Genomic DNA, 15,573 nt, shown 5'->3' with positions numbered 1-15,573 from the left:
TTATGTCTATTATATAGACATTACATTGAGCTTATAAAGAAATTAATAATATAATATACTAATGATATTATCACATTTTATAATATTGTGATAATATCTTACATTATATATTATCTTATATTCTAACAGTGCAATTGCAACCATAATGCAAATCTGAATATGAGCAAATAATAAAAACTTTAAATACCAAAATCGTCTATATTATAACATTTTGTACAAAAAAATAAGATGTTAGTATTTTCTAAGTGAAATTGCACTAAAAGAGAAAACAATATTATGTAATGTGGCACGTGCTATGATAATATCCCATTTCAAGATGATAAATATTTAAACTTCATCACGAATACACGAATAATGTTAGAATTTGTATCTCCAAAATCCGACCAGCTTGAAACAATCTGTAAAAAACGCAAGAAAAAAGAACACAAGAACACACAGATTTATAGTGGTTCACTTAAATTGAGTTACATCCACTTCAGCCACCACCAGATTTCACTATGAAGAAAAAGAAGGAATACAGAGTTTTTGCATCACACTTTATATCTCTAGAATTCTATCTTCTCCATGTAAACCCTTAATAATTACATATTTATAGGGTAAACATTCAGGTAATAAACCTAAATAACTTTGGTCAGGCCCAAGCCCAAAACCAAAAAAAGAAAAACCCAATAAACTCTAATTAACAATGTAGAATTTATTATAAGTGTAGGCTCCATAACTCAACAATCTCCCATTTGGAGACTAACTTCATCATCTCTCGATCGGTAGTGGCTTTCCATTCGGTGTCTTAACGAAGAAGACCAACTGAAGTTGCACACAACTTCAGTTTCTCATTTGTCACAGCTTTCGTCAACATATCAGCTGGATTCTCACTCCCGGGAATCTTCTCAAGAGCTAATACTTCATCTTCTAAAGCTGACCGGATGAAATGATAACGAACATGTATATGCTTCATCCTGCCATGATAAACAAGATTCTTTGCCAAATGAATGGCACTCTGACTGTCGCATCGCAACACACTTCCCTCGTAGTCTTGACCCAATTCTCGCAAAAAGGGTTGTAACCACATCATCTCCTTAGCAGCTTCTGTCATAACAACATACTCTGCTTTACAACTAGAAAGAGCAACAATCTTCTGCAATTTTGATACCCAACTAATTGCAGTACCTCCCAGAGTATAAATGTACCCCGTTGTGCTCTTTCTACTATCAACATCACCACCATTGTCAGCATCAACATATCCTTTTAAACCCATATTAGACTTTCGAAAACAAAAAGCGAGACCCGTACTTCCTCTTAAGTATCGTAGTATCCACTTTACTACTTTCCAATGTTGTCTACCCGGGTTTCTCATGAATCTGCTAACAACTCCCACTACATGTGCTATGTCTGGTCTTGTGCAAACCATCGCATACATAATACAACCAATGGCAGAGGCATACGGAACAGTGGCCATGTAATTTTTCTCCTCCTCTGTTGAAGGCGACTGATCTTTAGATAGTCTGAAGTGACTAGCTAAGGGGGTAGTAACTGGTTTTGTATCATAAAAGTTGAATCTGCTAAGAACTTTCTTCACATATTCTTCTTGTGAAAGCTTGAGAACTTCTTCATCCTTGAAAATTCTCATCCCAATGATTTGTTTAGCAGCACCCAAATCCTTCATTGCAAACTTTTCTGACAACTCTTTCTTGAGATTGTTAATCTCATACAAGCTTGCTCCAGCAATCAACATGTCATCAACGTAGAGAAGAAGAATAATGTACGATTTATCAAACCTCTTGATATAGCAGCAATGATCAGTTTCACACCTCAAAAAATTGTTACTTTTCATGAAGCTATCGAACTTTTTGTACCATTGCCTTGGAGCCTGTTTCAAACCATACAGAATCTTCTGAAGCTTACACACAAGCTCATCTTTTCCTTTGATTTCAAATCCTTCTGGTTGTCGCATATAAATCTCTTCATCTAAATCACCATGAAGAAAAGCAGTTTTGACATCCATTTGTTGAAGATGAAGGTCTTCTTTCACAACCAAACTCAAAATAGTTCTGATTGTCATCAATTTAACTACTGGAGAGAAGATCTCATTGTAGTCAATACCTTCTTTCTGTTGAAATCCTTTCACAACCAACCTTGCCTTGTACCTTATAGTTTTATCATGTTCTTCTTTAATCCCGAAGATCCATTTGTTGTGAAGTGCTTTCTTTCCCTTTGGTAGCTCAGTGAGCTCCCAAGTCTGATTCAACATCAAAGAGTCCATCTCATCTTTCATAACAGACTCCCACTTAATCGATTCATCAGATTGTATTGCTTCCTCATAACATTCAGGTTCACATCTATCTGTCAACAAGATATAGTTCAGAGATAGAGACCACCTTTCAACTGGTTTTCGATTCCATGATGATCTTCTCAACTGTATAACCGATGTTTGCTAATTTACCTCTGGGGCCACGTTCTCAACGATTTTATCTTCAACAACACATTGTTCTTCTTCGACAACCGGTATATATTCAGCTGAAAATTGTCTCAAATCGACTGTACCAGTCTCTTCCAACTTGGAATCACCATCTGATGTATTCCTAACACAATCTTTGTAGAGAACCTGTTCATTGAAGATAACATTTCTGCTACGAATGATCTTCCGATTTTGATTATCCCCAAAACGATAACCAAACTCGATATCACCATAACCAATAAAAAACATTTATTAGACTTTGGATCAAGCTTGCTCCTATCACATTCATTAATATGAACATATGATAAACATCCAAACACTTTCAAATAAGAAAGGTTTACCTTTTTATTGCTCCAAGCTTCTTCAGGAATTCTGAATTCAAGAGGAACAGAGGGTCCCCTGTTTATCAAATAGGCAGCAGTATTTATAGCTTCTGCCTAGAAGGTTTTAGGCAACCCTGCATGCAATCTCATTCTTCTAGCACGCTCGTTCAATGTTCGATTCATTCTTTCAGCTACTCCATTCTCTGGAGGCGTTCGGGGAACAGTCTTCACCATACTGATCCCATTCACAGCACAATATTCTTTGAAATCTAGATTGATATATTCACCTCCATTGTCGGATCTCAAGCACTTAACTTTCTGATTTGTTTCATTTTCAACTAAAGCCTTCCACTTCTTGAAAATAACAAATACTTCAGACTTGTGCTTCATAAAGTAAACCCATACTTTTCTTGTTGAATCATCTATAAAAGTCACATAGTAGTATGATCCACCAATAGAAGAAACAGGTGCAGGTCCCCACACATCAGTGTGTACCAACTCTAGTCTTTCTTTCTTGAGCTCCTTCCCAATCTTTAAGAAACTCACCCGTTTCTGTTTTCAAAAAATGCAATTTTCACATAACTGATGTTCAACAGACTTCAGTTCTGGAATCTGTCCATTCTTCAAAAGAATTTTCATCCATTTTTCACTCATATGGCCCAACCTGCAATGCCACAACTCACTGTTCTTCGAGTCATCAACTACAACAGCAATTGTTTCTCTGCAAATTGAAGTCGTGTATAACGTTCCAGTTTTATGACCTCGTGCAACAACAATTGCTCCTTTAGTCACCTTCCACGCACCATTTCCACAATTGAAATTGTGACCTTCTTCATCAAGTTGTGTAACAGAAATCAGATTGCGCATTAAACCTGGAATGTGTCTCACCTTATTAATCTTCCAAATAGAACAATTTGCCATCTTCAATTTGATGTCACCAATGCCAACAATATCCAGTGGCTCACCATCTACGAGATAAACTTTCCCACAGTTTCTAGCCACATAATTCTCCATTAATTCTTTGTGAGCAGTGGTGTGGAAAGACGCTCCTGAGTCCAAAACTCATGAATCTATCGGGCTATCAACAGACAGAAGTAACGCATGAGTGACAGATTCTGTAACAACGTTGGCTGCATCATTTTTATCATCACCGTTTTTCTTCGGTGCTTTGCAGTTCCTCTTCAGATGACCCTGTTTACCACAATTCCAGCACTCAATGTCCTCCCAGACTTGGACTGACTCCTCCTACTCCTTGACATAGATCTGCTCTTACCTCGGTTGAAATTTCTATCATTACCTCTTCCCCTTTTTTCCACATTCAGAGCATAACCTTTGAATGTTTCACCAGAATCAATTTTACGAACCTCTTCAGCAAGAATACGATCTCTAACTTCAACAAATTTCAGTTTAGCATTTTCAACTGAATTACTAATTGCTGCCCTCATAGGTTCCCAACTATTTGGTAGAGATGCTAACAAAATCAGGGCACTAACTTCATCCTCAAAATCAATCTCAACAGATAACAATTGATTCACAATTGTATTGAATTCATTCAAATGAGTAGTGACAGAAGTACCATCAACCATTCTTAAGTAAAAGAGTCTTTTCATTAAGTGTACCTTGTTGTTAACAGATGGTTTCTCATACATATCAGAAAGAGCTTTCATCAGACCCATGTTGGTCTTCTCCTTTGCTACATTGTGAGCAACCGTCTTGGCTAGCGTCAATCGGACAACTCCCAAAACCTGTCTATCAAGGAGTTTCCATTCAGCTTTATTCATCTTCTCTGGTTTCTCACTTAAAGGAACATGAAGCTTCTTTCTATAGAGATAATCTTCAATCTGCATTCTCCAGAAGGCATAATCTGTCCCATCAAATCTTCCAATCCCATGTCCTATACTGTTCTCACTTGCCATTGTTTCCAATGCTCAGATCTAGCCTAGCTGTTCTGATACTAGTTGTTAGGATTTGTATCTCCCAAATCCGACCAGCTTGAAACAATCTGTAAAAAACACAAGAAAGAAGAACACAAGAACACACAGATTTATAGTGGTTCACTCAAATTGAGCTACATCCACTTCAGCCACCACCAGATTTCACTATGAAGAAAAAGAAGGAATACAGAGTTTTTGTCTTACACTTTATCTCTCTAGAATTCTATCTTCTCCATGTAAACCCTTAATAATTACATATTTATAGGGTAAACATTCAGGTAATAAACCTAAATAACTTTGGTCAGGCCCAAGCCCAAAACCAAAAAAAGAAAAACCCAATAAACTCTAATTAACAATGTAGAATTTATTATAAGTGTAGGCTCCATAACTCAACAAATAACACGATCGACACGAATGACACAATCAGCACGAACGACACAATCAACACAATTGACACGAACAACGCGATCGACACGATTTGCACGGTATCAAGGTCACGATTCACTTATTGTGTTCACATTGTTAGTTGTTCAGTGTCGCTTGTCAAACATGTGCACAATCGACACAATCGGCACGAACGACACGGTATCGACTCTAATTTCTAGGTTGATCATTCATCTACAAAGCTTGGTTGAAATGTTAGGATTTCTGATTTACTCTGTTTTGTATAGCTAGAGTTTCTGGTGTACCATATTCTATAACTGCTCTTCTTTTTGTTTTGTTGATTTGTTCTATTTTTCATTAAAATGGGAAAAAAAGAAAAACAATAAGTATAAGGAAGTCAAAGAATCTGTAATGGAAGGTTTAAGGGAGGTAGCTGTAAAGAAAATTTATAAGATTGTTGAAGAAATAATAAAAAAAAACAGGAATATAGCAAAGGTAAGGAACCAATTGCAGTTAAAATTTTTGAAGAAAATGTTGGGGGAAGAAAGAAGGAATTTGAAAGGTTGGTTATAATGAAAGAGCCAACCTATTTGGTCTTAAAAACCAGATTACCAAACTTATAATGCATGCTAAGAAGGGAGAAATCACAATCAGTAAAAAGAAAACTTAGCAAATAACAATCCAACTTAATATTCATTATTTCCAGTACTGGAATTTACTGAAGAAAACATAATATAAGTTAAATGGTCAGTTGATGCAATGAAGGAGTTGATGAAGACTCCCAAAACCAAGACCTACACTATCAGAAGTAATTCAACATGGAAAGTCAACGTGGTATGGAAGAATAAAGCAGAAAAGAAATTTGAAGATCATGCCTATAAAGGAAAAATCTACTTGAGAGATATCCAAACAAAGGTAGAGGTACTCAACTCTCATTTTTAATTTAAACTGCCTTCTAAAGTAGAGGAGAAATGCATTGAAACTGGGAGTTTATGGTGATTGGAAACTTCATTGGGAAAAACAGAGTATCATTCACAACTACCAAAGATGCTTTAATTAAACAATAGGGAGAAAAGGGGCTTGAAAAAGTTTCTACAAACATACATGACTTCTACTTCCTGTAGTTCAAAAAGGGCTCAGATCTGAAAAAATCTTGGAGAATGGACATACTTACATATGATCAAATTGCATGAAGCTGGAAAAGTGTTCAGAAGAGATGAATCTACAGAGCAGACCAAAGGAAACTGCCCAGATTTGGTTCAAGCTCTGGAACATTTCAGCCCACATGTATAATGCTGAAGCGATTAGTCACTTTGTAGGTACAATTAGGAAACCATTATATATGGACCTAATAACTGAAGGAGGAGAGCACTTGTCCTTTGTTAGAATTAGTATTGAAGTGCATCCTAAAAGTTTCATGTCAATGAAAATGACAGTTGTTGACAGAAAAGGAAAACACAATATCATTGAGATCTCTTATGAATGGAAACAAAAAAGGTGTGCTTTCTGTAACAATTTTCTGCACAATAAATGTGATAAAGCTAAAGAAGAAGAGCAAAAAAGTCAGGAAACAGAAAAGAAAAAGAAGGAAACAAGGGAGACTAAACTCAAAGATCAAACATTTGTAGAAAAAAACAAGAATGATTCTGAGAAAAAGGAAAGCAACGAAAGAAAGAAAGTAAAGGGAATTAAGATGAAGAGGAAAAGAAAATTTTCTGTAATACAAAGGATTATGCCTAAAATGGAAGATGAACCTCAAGTTGTTATTGAGGAAACTCAAGATGAAAACACCCAAAATTTCAAAGCTGAAATAGAGAATTCTACAGGCGATAAATAAGATCCCAAAACCGATATGGAGGCTGAAGCTGAAGCTAAATATAAGGAAGACAAGAATACAGAAATTCAAGTTGAAGATAACAAAGGTAAAAGCCCTGAAATTCTCAAAAACAATTAAGGTGAAGAGGAAAAGAAAATTTTCTGTAATGCAAAGGATTATGCCTAAAATGGAAGATGAACCTCGAGTTGTTATTGAGGAAACTCAAGATGAAAACACCCAAAATTTCAAAGCTGAAACAGAGAATTCTAAAGCCGATAAAGAAGATTCCAAAACCGATGTGGAGGCTGAAGCTGAAGCTAAATATAAGGAAGACAAGAATACAAAAATTCAAGTTGAAGATAACAAAGGTAAAAACTCTGAAATTCTCAAAAACAATTATTTCTATCAAATAAGAACGGGCTCGTACAAAGAGAGAATTCAAAATGAGAAACAACAATACTCATCATCCTCTTCAATACAATATCATTTTATCGTTAAAGGAAGAGGAATGTGAAGAATGTCTCTCAACGAAGATAGATGGCATGCGAAAATACCAGGCTGGAATGATTAGGTTTGTATGTAGTCTTTTCTGTTTGTAATCTGTGTTTTTTTAGAATGTATGAATGCTACTAATCAGTTTTTTTAGGATCTTTTGATTGTCTTCTTAATTATAGATAGAGTTTGTCTAGCTTTGATTTCTGACCCTCCCACTTTTGAGATTTTAATGAAATGGTTTTAACAAATTTTCCCCCCCAAAACATTCTAAACTTAAAAAGTTATTTTTGCCTAGAATGACTTCACATTACCGACCTCCTATCCTAAATGAGCATTATGTCCAACCGACTTGACATTATTGAACACCACCTATTATTACTTTGAACATTAAACACAACCGACAACTCATATCAACCATCTTCTAGCCTCACTTTGAACATTTTTCTCCATCCGCGACTCATCATATTATCGACCATCTTCTACCCTCATATTGGACATTTTGCTCCATTCGACTCGTCATTATCGACCAACTAATACTCTCATTTAGAACATTATGCACTAACTAACTCGTCATTATTGATCACCTTATACCTTCACAATTGACATTTTTCTCCAACTTATTTGTCATTATCGATCACATTATACCCTAATTTTAGGCATTTTGATTCAATTTGAACCATAATTTCCTTAATTCCTCATATTCGCACCCACATATTCTACTATCATTGTCATTTTAATTTTTATAATACCCCTATAAGATCCGATCATTCCATCGTTATTATCATTTTAATCTTTTATAATATGCCCTCTAAAATTCGCACCAATTAGGACTCGAACCCTCATAAAGTTTGAATTTAAACATTTTAATCACTACATCACTTTAATTGTTAAATTCAATTTATAATTTTGTTTATATATATATATATTTATTGTATATAAAAACTTTAATCCTCTTAATTAATTATTTAAATAATAAGTATGTAAAGAGCATGTATAAAAAATATTTTTTAAATAAATTATTTGGAAATTTTAATTATATAGTATAAAATATTTTTAAAATTTAATATATAATTATATAGTATAAAATAATTAATACAATTAGAATTATTACGAAAAGAATAAGAATTCGCATTATATATATATATATATATATATATATATATATATATATATATATATATATATATATATATATATATATATATATATATATATATATATATATATATATATATGGGACTCCAATCAAAAGTAATTTATTTTATAATTTTGTGTAAATACTTGTATATATATAAATTCATAAATAAATAATAAATAATAAATAATCAAATAAATTAATTTATTTTTATTTAAATATGTTACATATTAATTTTTATATAGATATATATATACATATATATAATATATATAATATAATTATATAAATTATAAAATAATTAATATATATATGAAAAATGATTGGGAGCACGACTTTGGAGAGCGACTCGTACAACGAAAATGACATCGCTGTTATACGAAAATGACATCACTATTATACAAAAGAGACCTCATTGTTATACAAAAGGGACGAGGTCTCTTTTGTATAACAACGGGGTCACTTTCGTATAACAGCTAGGTCACTTTCGCTGTACGAGTTGCTCTCCCAAATTCGTGCTCCCTATCATTCTGTTATGGTCTGCGCACTAAAGCCTTGGTCCTAAAATATTTGCAGCACCCGTTTCTCGGCCTTAGTGTGCATATGGGCCAGTTTATGTTTTTTTGTTGAATAATTCTGTTTTGTTTCCTTTCTCTCTTATTTCTCTTAAACCGAATTCTGTTATTTTGAAAGTTGTTGTAACAAGTGGTAACCGAATACTCTTGGGTAACTGAGCCTCTATAAATGCTGATGCCCACTCCACTTTTTGGGCTATGAATTGAAGTTTGTGAAACTTGTTGCTATAAGTTATTCTCTCGGTCCTTAACCTCTTTATTGGACTACTAGGTGTATTCTAGTGGTATTCTCTTCTCACCTCGGTTTCTTCTCACTTTAACCTCGAATTCTCTCCTCACTCTATGTCCGCTGCGTTTGAGTATTGAATTTCATCTTTGGTCCCAACAATCAAGAATCCGTTTCTTGAATTAAAGAACTCGAAAGGCTCGGTTATAGTTTAAAGCGTAACAATTGGTATCAGAGCTGGACGATTCTCCAAATGGTAGAAACCCGCCAGCAAACAGAAATGGAAGCACTAAAGTTCTTAATTGAAGGATTGTCCCAACAGTCAGCCGCTACGCAGGCCATTTTGCACCAACACATGACTGAATCGGCTGCCTTGCATGGTGCCCTTAAACAGTAGATGGATGAACTAAGCAATAATATAGACGGAAGATTCAATGTCGCTGAAGAAAAACTTGCAGCAATCGAAAGTGCTACGTCGGGTAAGGGCCAAGATCCCCGTGCCGACCCCGATGATCAAGATGAGCCTTCTTGCCACGATCCTCCATATCGACCCCATCACCCTGGCCAGAACCGCGACCACCATTATGTTCCTCCCACTCGGCTAACCAAGGTCGATTTTCCTCGGTTTGATGGGTCGGATGTCGAGGGCTGATTGATATCCGCCGAGAAATTCTTCAGGGTGGACAAGACCAAGGATGACACTAAATTAGATATCGCCCCCATTCACTTTTCTGGCGAATCAAGAATGTGGTATGGGTCATATCTTCAGAACCGCGATCAAAAGGAAGCATTGTCATGGGATGTGTTCAAAAGAGACCTCGTGGCGCAATTTGGGCCCTCTATACACGACACTCCAATGAGGCAACTGATGAATTTGAAACAGGTTGGTTCGGTTCAAGAATATAATCTCCGGTACATGTCAATTTCTCAAAAGTTATTACATATGCCAAGGGACTACGTCATAGATTGATACTTGTCCGGTCTAAAGGAAGAGATTGCGAACTACATCAGGTTGCGATTCCCAGATTCTTTAAACGAAGCCATGGCCATGGCTAAGGTCCAAGAAGCAACATATCAGTCCTTAATGTGCAGTGGGCACTTGTACATCGCCGAAGCACCGTTGCTGCCCAAGCCATCGAATATCAACACAGCTTGGCCGAGCACCAATACCGACTTCAAGAATTCATCATATAGGTCATCTTCAAGTGCAAACCAGGGCCATGTTAAGCAATTAGACCCGGTCTCAATGGATGAAAGGCGAAAGAAGGGCCTATGCTACTCTTGTAATGAAAAATGGCAACCAAACCATAGGTGTAAATCAATGTTATTCATGGTCTCGGCCAATCAAGAAGACCAAGAACCTGATCAAGAACCTGTTTTTGATGATTTACCTTCGTTGATCGGTCCAAGGGATGAACCAGCCATATCCTTACATGGCTTGACCGGGTCTAAAGTTTTTCAAACGCTCTAGATTCTTGGCAAAGTTGGGAACCTGCCGGTAGTGATCCTGATCGATACAAGCAGCACCCACAATTTTATCAATAGCAGGATTTTGGAGAAAATAGACCACAAAAGCATAGCAACCCGGGTGCAATCGGTTAGAGTGGTCGATGGGTCTAATGTGTTATGCTCTAGTGTTTGCAAAGACTTAAAGTGGTCGATAGAAGGCAATGAATATCAAACAGAAATGAAGGTAATTTCCATGGACGGATATGATATTGTGTTGGGCATTGAATGTCTGATTACTCTAGGCCCATCATCTTGGGACTTCGAAAAGCTGACTCTATCTTATGAAAAGCAAGACAGAACCACGGTCCTAAAGGGGATTCCTCGGTCGCAGGCCACTTTGATGCATGGAAACCAGCTGGAAAAGACTTTAGATGAATGTAGTGTTGCTGCCAAAATGCAAATAAAGAGTAAGCTCGAAGGCCAAACTGTTTCCCTCGCGGTAATGACCTTGAAAGATATTCCTGAAGGTCTAATTAGAAGTTATGGCTCCTTCGATGTCGATGTTATGCTGGTTCGGGAAAAGGACTTGGCCTAGATTTTTGATAACACTATAAAGTTTAATCAAAGTTGGAAGAAATTATTTTTGCACCAGGTGCTGGAAACATTGCAGCAACAAAGGTCAACTCTAAACACTGAAAAACTTGACCTTGGGTGCACAAAAATTCCTCACATGGGCGGAGTGGCGAGTGACCCGACATCACAAAATACCACAAGGACCCGGCCAGTTCCACTACTGAAACGATTCTGCCGGAAGTTTTTTAAGAAAATGCGGTTCTATGCTGCGACCCTTGCTGAATGTGCCGAAGCCCGATCGAAGCAATAGTTTTTTAAAGATTGAAGATGCGCATTAAAGGCTGACCAGTCCATGTTTTTTTTTCGTCGAGGGCGACGAACCTTGAAGGGGGAGATTATGTTATGGTCTGCGCACTAAAGCCTCGGTCATAAAATATTTGCAGCATCCGTTTCTCGGCCCTAGTGTGCATATGGGCCAGTTTATGTTTTTTTGTTGAATAATTCTGTTTTGTTTCCTTTCTCTCTTATTTCTCTTAAACCGAATTCTGTTATTTTAAAAGTTGTTGTAACAAGTGGTAACCGAATACTCTTGGGTAACTCAGCCTCTATAAATGCTGATGTCCACCCCACTTTTTGGGCTATGAATTGAAGTTTGTGAAACTTGTTGCTATAAGTTATTCTCTCGGCCCTTAACCTCTTTCTTGGACTACTAGGTGTATTATAGTGGTATTTTCTTCTCACCCCAGTTTCTTCTCTCTTTAACTTCGAATTCTCTCCTCACTCTATGTCCGCTGCGTTTGAGTATTGAATTTCATCCTTGGTCCCAACAATCAAGAACCCGTTTCTTGAATTAAAGAAATCGAAAGGCTCGGTTATAGTTTAAAACGTAACACATTCCTATCTCTCTCTCTATATATATTTAGATTAGTGATAGGGAGGCCGATTATGGGCCTCCGAGCATACAAGGAATCCCCCGTGGCTGCCAAGAGGGTTTTACCACATTGTAAAAAATTATATAAAATGTAAATAAAAGTGAAAAAGTAAAAACTCCTCTCTCTTTTCTCTATCCTCTCCGACGACCACGACGACCACTTTCTTGTTACAAACCCTAAAACAGATTCGGCTGCTCTGAAGAACCCTATCGACGGTGGTCAGGTAACTCCAAATAACTATTGTAATTTGATACTGTGTTTCTTTCATCATTATCTTCTACTCGGCGTAGTTATCTTCTGATTAATACAACTTTATATTGACACTGTTATATTGAGATTAATACACAGATATATTAAGCTCAATACACAGATATATTGAGCTCAATACACCTTTATATTGAGCTCAATACACCTTTATATTGAGTTAAATACACAAATATATTGAGCTCAATACAACTTAGTTAATAAATAATTAACAAGTCCAAACATTCAACAAATTTTTGTTTTTACCTCATTGACTCGTTATATTGTGCTAGTTGATTAGTTATATTGAGTTCATTGTCTCGTTATATAGAACTCATTGCCTAATTATTTTGAGTGTATTATCTCATTATATTTAGCTAATTGACTCATTATATTGTGTTTGTTGATTCGTTATATTGAGTTGACTTCCTCGTTATATAGAGTTTATTGCCTAATTATATTGAGTGTATTGCCTTATTATATTTAGCTAATTGACTCGTTATATTGTGTTTGTTGCTTCGTTATATTGAGCTGATTACCTCTTTATATAAAGCTCATTGCCTTGTTATATTGAGCGTATTGCATCGTTATATTTAGCTAATTGCCTCGTTAAATTTTGTTATAAAAAAATGTGGGATGAACCAGCAGATACGCAACAATTCAATGGCCCAGCTACTATACCACAAACAATAGTATCTACTCAAATAAATGATCTGACTATGATACCACAAATAATAGTTTCCACTCAATTCTCTTTTACCACATTATTATAGTTATGTTATCATGTGTTAATGTTATAGCAGTTATATTGAGCTTATTTCAGCGTTATATTAAGCTTATTTCAACGTTATATTAAGCTTGTTTCAGCGTTATACTGAGCATTATTTTACGTTAGATAGAGTTTCTTTCAGCGTTATACTGAGCATAATTCAGAGTTATATTGAGCTCAATACACCTTTATATTAAGCTCAATATACAATTATATTGACCTCAATATACATTTATATTGAGCTCAATACACAGTTATATTGAGGTCAATATACCTTTATATTGAAGTCAATACACAATTATATTGAGATCAATACAACGTTATATTGAGTTCAATACACACAGATATATTAAGCTTAATACACGATTATATTCGATAAATACACAGTTATAAACATTCTAAATATTGAATAAATATTATAAACAAATGTATAAATATTTTAAACTAATGGATAAACATTCTAAATAGTTTAACTAGAACTTGGAAGATATAAATTTAAAATGGCTCGTTCATTATCGTGGGTGTTGAGGGGGCGAGATTTTAATAATTTTGTGATGTAACGAAACCTCAAACAATGCATATTATTGGCAGCATCTTTCGGATTCGCCCATAAATTCCAATCTTTCGATTCACCATTGTAAGTCTCCATATGCCTCATGGTAAAAATTCCACAATCAGTTGCGTTATTAGTATTATGTCACTTCAATTTTAGCAATGCAGGCTTCAATGTGGGGATAATGTCGGTAATAGTACACCCTTTGAACGATGAAAGTGGATAAACCGCTCGATAGTAATGTTAAGTTTTCGTACTTATTTTTAAATTTTATACCTTTTGGGAGACAACGATCGTCTATGACATCCACTTTGTATTTACATTTTCCATTGCTTCGAATGAGGTTGAAAACAACGAAGTAAAAATGGTGATGACTACCAATCGAAAGAAAATCTGCATGCAAACAAAAAATATAACTAAGTAATGCACTCAAGATATCTACCACATAAACTCCATATATATACCACTTAAACATCATATATCTACCACTTAAGCTCCATATATATATACCACTTAAACATCATATATCTACCACTTAAACATCATACATATACTACTTAAGCTCCATATAACTAAGTAATACACTCTATATATCTACCACTTAAACTTTATTTATCTTTAACTACACGAACTCAAATCTGCTGTTCCAAATGATATATTCCATTATGTACCACATTCACAAAAATTAATTATTTTAAAGAATAAGTCAAAAATAATGAAGATAGAAGGAAAAACCCACATATTTTGTGAAGGTGATACAAAATAGAACATAAATTTTGGAACAACAGATCTCATCTACAATTACACTCCATATATCTACATTTTAAGCTCCATATAACTAAGTAATACTCTTCATATATCTACCAATTACGCTCCTTATAACTAAGTAATACGCTCAATATATCTACCATTCATTCTTGATATATTTACCAATTACGCTATATATATATCTACTTCTCAAAATATTGGTTGTCAACACAACTGATCTTCCTTTTTCGTGTGTTCGGGATCGTTACAACGGTGGTGTCGAGGTTTCCATCGAATCTGACAATACAGAAGGAGGGACGGTAGAGGTGATGTTGATATCAGTAGGAGAATCCATTGATGTTGATGTTAGGCGGCGAGAGAATAGACAGCAAGAAGAGATTTAATATTGGAGAATACAACGAAAATACAAAAGGATGCGAGGTGGGAAAAGAATAGACGACGAGACAAAGAACAACTGACGGCAAAAAGAGATTTGATGAAAGAGTTGAGGGGTTCCACAGCGAGACAAAAAGGAACTTACGGCAACGATTTGGGTTTTAGAGAAGAGAAAGTAGTGTGAGAGAGGCAATGTGGTTAGTGAATGATTGAGATTAAGGCTAGGGCAGGCGAAGAGATTGCCACGTAGATTCGCTCCTCGATCGGAGCCCCACTTTCTGCCCTCAAACCATTATTCATATATTTATTAATTAAAAAATATATAATAGAATTAAAAAAATAAAGACTTGAATTTCATAAATAATATGTATTAATTTTTTAAATACATATAATTAAAAAAATATTGCTACCACTTATACTCATACATTCATATATGTTAACTTTATATTTAAATAAATCAATAATTCATTCATTTAATCTAGCAAAAGATCTAAATTAAATTAAAAGATATCTGAAATAAAAAACTTATTTGAAAAAAGAGAAAATTATCAAATTGTTTTTGTAACCT

Source organism: Impatiens glandulifera, chromosome 7 (genome assembly GCF_907164915.1).
Source record: "Impatiens glandulifera chromosome 7, dImpGla2.1, whole genome shotgun sequence".
Taxonomy (NCBI): domain Eukaryota; kingdom Viridiplantae; phylum Streptophyta; class Magnoliopsida; order Ericales; family Balsaminaceae; genus Impatiens; species Impatiens glandulifera.
Note: the sequence above shows the minus strand (reverse complement) of the source record.